This window comes from Rosa rugosa, chromosome 3 (genome assembly GCF_958449725.1).
Source record: "Rosa rugosa chromosome 3, drRosRugo1.1, whole genome shotgun sequence".
NCBI classification, from domain to species: Eukaryota; Viridiplantae; Streptophyta; class Magnoliopsida; order Rosales; family Rosaceae; genus Rosa; species Rosa rugosa.
Window position 1 is genome coordinate 15,498,080 of NC_084822.1, and position 6,000 is coordinate 15,504,079.

A 6,000-nucleotide genomic window follows, 5' to 3' on the forward strand; every position below is an offset into this window, starting at 1 on the left:
TACAAGAATGAAATGAGAGAAACAAAGATCAAAACCAAATTTATAATCAAATTCGATTCAACCCTAATATTGTTCATCTAAGTCATGAGAAAGGAGTTGATCATGTGAAATATTCAAAGCAAATAATTTCCCATATTTTACTTTTCAATGCTAATTAACCTAAGTGAAAGCACAAAGACTAATCCTATCAAACATGCATTCAAGCTCTAGAAAGCTCGACAATCATAACACGTTTAACGCATGAAACACATAGAAAGGCTATCAACTCAAGTGTGCAACTTAGTATGAAAAAGTCCACCTAATTGCAATCCTTTTCAATTGAATTCGATTTTTGTCTAAAACATTTACTACTTTTGATTCAAGTTCACAAAACAATAAGTTGAATCATGTTCTTAAATCTAGCACCACTCATACATAAACCCTAAAAGTTTCGAACCAATTAGAATCAACATATAAGAGATATCAATTAAGCATATTCAATTGAACAACCACACAAAAACAACTAAGAATCACAATATAAGAATCGAAAATTCTCATTCAATCATATAAATTTCAGAATTAATAACTTTGTTCAAACATAAATGTCAACTAGAACGATCCAACGAAAATCAAACAAGGTTACAAAGTAGAGGTCGAATTACACCGTGGATGAAAGATGACGATGAATGATTGACGTTGGAATCCTTGAAGCTTGAAAGCAAGTCTTCAATGGTGGTTGATGGATGAATGGTTCACGGCTCCTTCTTCTCCCTTCGGCCTTGCTTGAATTCCGTGGGTGAACTAGAGGATATATGGAAAGAGGATGAGAGAAGCTCACGGCAACAATATGATTTTTCTGAATTTTTCTAAAGTGTGGAACCCCCTTCAACGTCAAAGAGGGGGAGTATATATAGGAGCACGGCTAGGGTTCACAAAGCTTCTTGATTCTTCTATTAATTTCCAAGAAATAATCAGAAATTTCCGCATCACTTCAACCAATGGTATGACGCCAAGTAAGCTTTAGTGTGTCTTCCAACCAATCACAAAATTCCAAAATAAGTCTAAATTCCTTTAATATATATCCTTGCCGAAATTATATAAGGATTTTTTGATTTTCTTCATGAATTTCGGCCAAAATTCCTTTAGGGAATTTAGGGATGCACCTAGACTTGTTTTGAGCTTTTTCTTGGTGTACACATATCTTCTTTCCTTAATAATCTCCCAAGAATCTCTCTTGACGTCATATTTCTTGGTTTTCACGTTGCCTCCTCCTTTCTCTCTTAGCATATCACGGCAATCACACAAAATTACTCCTCCAAGAATATTTCCTTCCTTAAAAGTCTCCCTAGAAAATCTCATGGCCTATTCTTTTATTTTCCTTCTCAATTTTCACGCCAACTCTCTCTCTTCCTCTTAGGATTTCACGGCAATCACTCAACACATACTCCTTTGCGTCACAAAACCCTAGTTTCATGGGCTTTTGTCCATTGCCGAAAATTCAATTCATTCTAGAGAGTTCTTGGGCATTCTTGCATCACCTCCTTGCCATGTCATCTTCTAAGGTCTTCAAGAAGCTTCTCTCATGTCATGACACTTCACTTTTCTGATTTCCATTCTTGGTTGACTCAAGAGTCTCGTTTTGGCAGGGTTTCCTCTTCTGGACAGGGTTTCCTGGTTGAAACAGGAAAGCTTCATTTCTGCTCATTTGTGCATCCCTTTGTATCTCCTCTTGTCTCCCTCCAACGTTGGCTAGCTCCTCTTTCCATTTATGAGCTCATTTCAGCTCATTTATTCCAAGGACCTGAAAATAGAAATTGTTACCAACAATAGAAACTTTCCTAAAACAAGAAATGGCAACTTTCCTAAACTAAAATGGGAAACTTTCTAAAAAAATGAGAAAAAGAAACTACAAAATGGAAACTTTCTACAATAAGGAACTTGTTTGGCTCCAATTTTGCTGCAGCTGGTCAACAGTCTCTTTTCTGCGCGGGCGTGCCAGCACCGTTCGGGTGCGGTCGTCGAGGGTGTCCCTTGACCTGACTTCTATCAAGCGATTGTAGACGAGGAGAGCACCAACCTCGTCGTGGGATTCTTTATGCCTCATGGTGAGGACTTTGCTGAAGTTTCTTCTTGTTAACACAATCGATACTCAATATTGTAGATTGAGTAGAGCGACATCACCGGGAAGTATTGAGAACTTGCTAAAGCGTGACTTTAGCTTGGCTGGGTTGCTAGGGCGTTACCCTTGCTTGGCTGGTTCTGTAACCGTTGTGGTCGCGGCACTACCGTCGGCTCCCGAGGAGACTAGGACCGAAGTACGTTGACAGAGGGTTTGGTGGCACTGAAAGTCGGCTTCCGAGAAGACTAGGACTAGGAGTGTGATCACCGATAAGAGAAAGAGAATGAGAGGAGTTGCTCTTAGAGAGGTTTGCTCTAGAGAGAACTTAGATCATCTTAGAGATGTTTTGATGTATGAATTGGTCTTGTTTGGTCGCGGCACTACCGTCGGCTCCCGAGGAGACTAGGACCGAAGTACATTGACAGAGGGTTTGGTGGCATTGAAAGTCGGCTTCCGAGAAGACTAGGACTAGGAGTGTGATCACCGATAAGAGAAAGAGAAGGAGAGGAGTTGCTCTTAGAGAGGTTTGCTCTAGAGAGAACTTAGATCATCTTAGAGATGTTTTGATGAATGAATTGGTCTGTTTGATGTTTTTGGTCGCGGCACTACCGTCGGCTCCCGAGGAGACTAGGACCGAAGTACGTTGACAGAGGGTTTGGTGGCACTGAAAGTCGGCTTCTGAGAAGACTAGGACTAGGAGTGTGATCACCGATAAGAGAAAAAGAAGGAGAGGAGTTGCTCTTAGAGAGGTTGCTCTAGTGAGAACTTAGATCATCTTAGAGATGTTTGTTGAATGAATTGGTCTTGTTGTTTTTGGTCGCTGCACTACTGTCGGCTCCCGAGGAGACTAGGACCGAAGTACGTTGACAGAGGGTTTGGTGGCACTGAAAGTCGGCTTCTGAGAAGACTAGGACTAGGAGTGTGATCACCGGTAAGAGAAAGAGAATGAGAGGAGTTGCTCTTAGAGAGGTTGCTCTAGAGAGAACTTAGATCATCTTAGAGATGTTTTGATGTGTGAATTGGTGAATTGTTCTATGTTGTAGCCTCTATTTATAGGCTACCAAGCAACACTATTTGGCCTTAAAAACAAATCATAATGGGTTAGGTTTGAGCACTTAAATACTTAATGGAATGTTAGGTTTGAATACTTAAACACTTAATGGAATTTGTTAGGTTTAAGTCATTTTCTGCTCCCTTATCCTTCAATTTTTATCTCCATCAAGAACTCAGTTTTTGACCGTGGCTTCTTCATAAGAAATATTCCACTATGAGTGTAGATCACCCTGATAAATTTTCAGAGCTTTTCATATAGTGGTTGGACCGAAAACGCTGCTGGACCTCTTACAGGTCCAGTTTCCAAGCCTTTCTAGACAAGGAAATTCCTTCAATTTCATCTCCATCAAGCACTCCGTTTTTGACCATGACGTCTTCATAAGAAATGTTCCACTATGAGTGTAGATCACCCTGATCAATTTTCAGAGCTTTTCATATAGTGGTTGGGCCGAAAACACTGCTGGACCTCTGACAGGTCCAGTTTCCAAGCCTTTCTAGACAAGGAAATTGGACTGATTGTGTGAAGGCCTTCCACTCACTTGTAGCTCTGGCACTCTTCATAAGAAATGATCCTTGGGCTTTCTAGATTTAATCTGGAAGGTTTCAGCTCATTTGAATTTCGTTTGGTCAGGCGGCCGCTCCTTCTGTTTAGCTCGGTTTCTCCTAGCCGAAGTAGGAAAATGTGCTATAGTTGACTTTTCATGCTTCCATAGTAGGCTTTATTTAGCCTCTAAATATATATATATTTCGAACTTGTCGACAATATATAGCTTGAGCCACTGACATTGGCTCAATTTCTCCAAGACGTGCCTTGTCAGGCCAAAATGCTCATTTTGGGTCCAAACAGAACTTTCCCAATCGAAGAATGGAAACTTTCCTAAACAGAGTTTTATTAAGGAAATAACACAGGAAATGTAGGGAAATAGCAGTTAAAACGTAGCATTTAAATGCTCCTATCACCTATAAAAGTCTTAGATCCCTGCTCTATCAATCACCACGCAATTCATAAGCTTCGCCCCATAAAAGTTTGCATACAGGATTGGATAGAGGAGAAGATCTATCATGACTAATTCAAGTTGGTATACATGATTTATATTTTGTTCATCTTAATGTTATGCTTATGTTAATCTTAATTATGTTATGTGTTCTTAGATTGAGTACAATCTTGTTTTACGTTTTACATTTGGTATCAGAGCCTTTTGTGCTCAATTAAGAATCAAAATTTTTTGAATCGATTGATCTTAAAAGGGGGGAAAGAGTTATGTTTCTTGTATAAAGTTTTGGCTGGACCTCGCTTCATTATCGAAGCCCAACCTACTAGGAGACAAGCCCAAGGCCCGCTGTTGTTAGACAGCCTTCATTCAAGCTAACCGGTATTCCTGCAACGGTCAGCCCCAAAATTTGATTTCCAAAATTCTAGGGTTCTTCGATGGCGATCTCAGTCATGACTTTTCCGCCTAAATTTTCTTAAATTATGATCGGAATCGTGATCGAACTACCCTAAAAGCTGTCAATTAAGTCTTGGAGTGGTCTCCCTTCATCAACAACAAGCAAACACTATAGTATCCTGGTATGCTTTCGAACTGCTGCAAACAATTTTTGAAGAAAATCGATCTACATGTCTAAAGTTAAGATTTTGTTCATTTGCCTTGTTGAGCCATATAACTGCTGTGATTGATCAATTTGGTTTGTTTTGAGTAATTCTGTTTCTTCTCCTCATGCTTCTGTGTGTCTTTAATGGGTCAACCAGGTCTTTAAAAAAAAAAAATAGTTTTCTTTCTTTTCTGGGCGTTGTTCTTCCTCCAGCGCAAACTACAAAAGAGAACAGAGGGTTTTGCGATTTGTTTTGTCAAAATCGTTTTATGGGTTTTGTTCCAGATACTTTTGCAACTTGATTGAGATATGTGTTGTGAATCTTAGTCTGAGATCTTTGTGGCAAATTTTCAAAACCTTGAAAAGTTGGAGTTCTTCAGTATATTTCTTCATTGAAATAGATGTATTCTGTCAATTGGGTTTGACTTAAGATGCGTTCTCCCAGCATCTAATTAACCTCCAATCCCTAGTTTCTCCTTTTTCTTTTTTCCGAGAAATTCGAAAGTTTTATTTTCTTCGTGGTTTCATAATTGAATGCCTGAGTTTTTACTTTATTTTATTTTCTTTTGAAATTGGCTTAATGGTTTTACTACTGACACTTATGCATATCGTTTTATACCTTTAAATTGATCAAATTACATGTTTTTCATGCGAACATTATATTCAATTTTAGTAAACTCAGCTCTTAGAGCAATTTTATGCTGAATGTTAATCATGGAGGATACTGCAGTATATTGGAAAATTGATTGATTGACTTGAATTTTTAAAAATCTCATCCTTTAACCTTCTATTCTTTATGTTTTGTTCCTCATGGTCTTTTTCACTAGTATGCATAAATGCATAATCATCAACCATTCATATTAGTATAAAATTTCTTATCATCAAGGTGTCAGTATTGAGTCCCTTTCTAAATTGTATGAATTAAAGGACCACTAAATTGGTCTTTATAATTGAAGCAAAGTGTAGCCAAATAGATTTTAAGTCTATCTTTGTCTATTTTGTTAATGGTTGTTTTCCGAAACAACCAAGATTAAAGGATTACAATGTTTTGTGCATGCTGAATTGATTTGTTACTTCTCAGTTCTCACGTCTCAATATTTTTCAATTCAAATCTCTTATGTACAACTAATGATTTGATTTCATGCATGAGTTTGCACAAAAGATTGATCCTTTTATGTTCAGAAAGAAAGAATTTTCTGAAAAGAACAGAGTTTACTAAGACAAACCCGATTTCACAATGGTTATTCTGACAAATT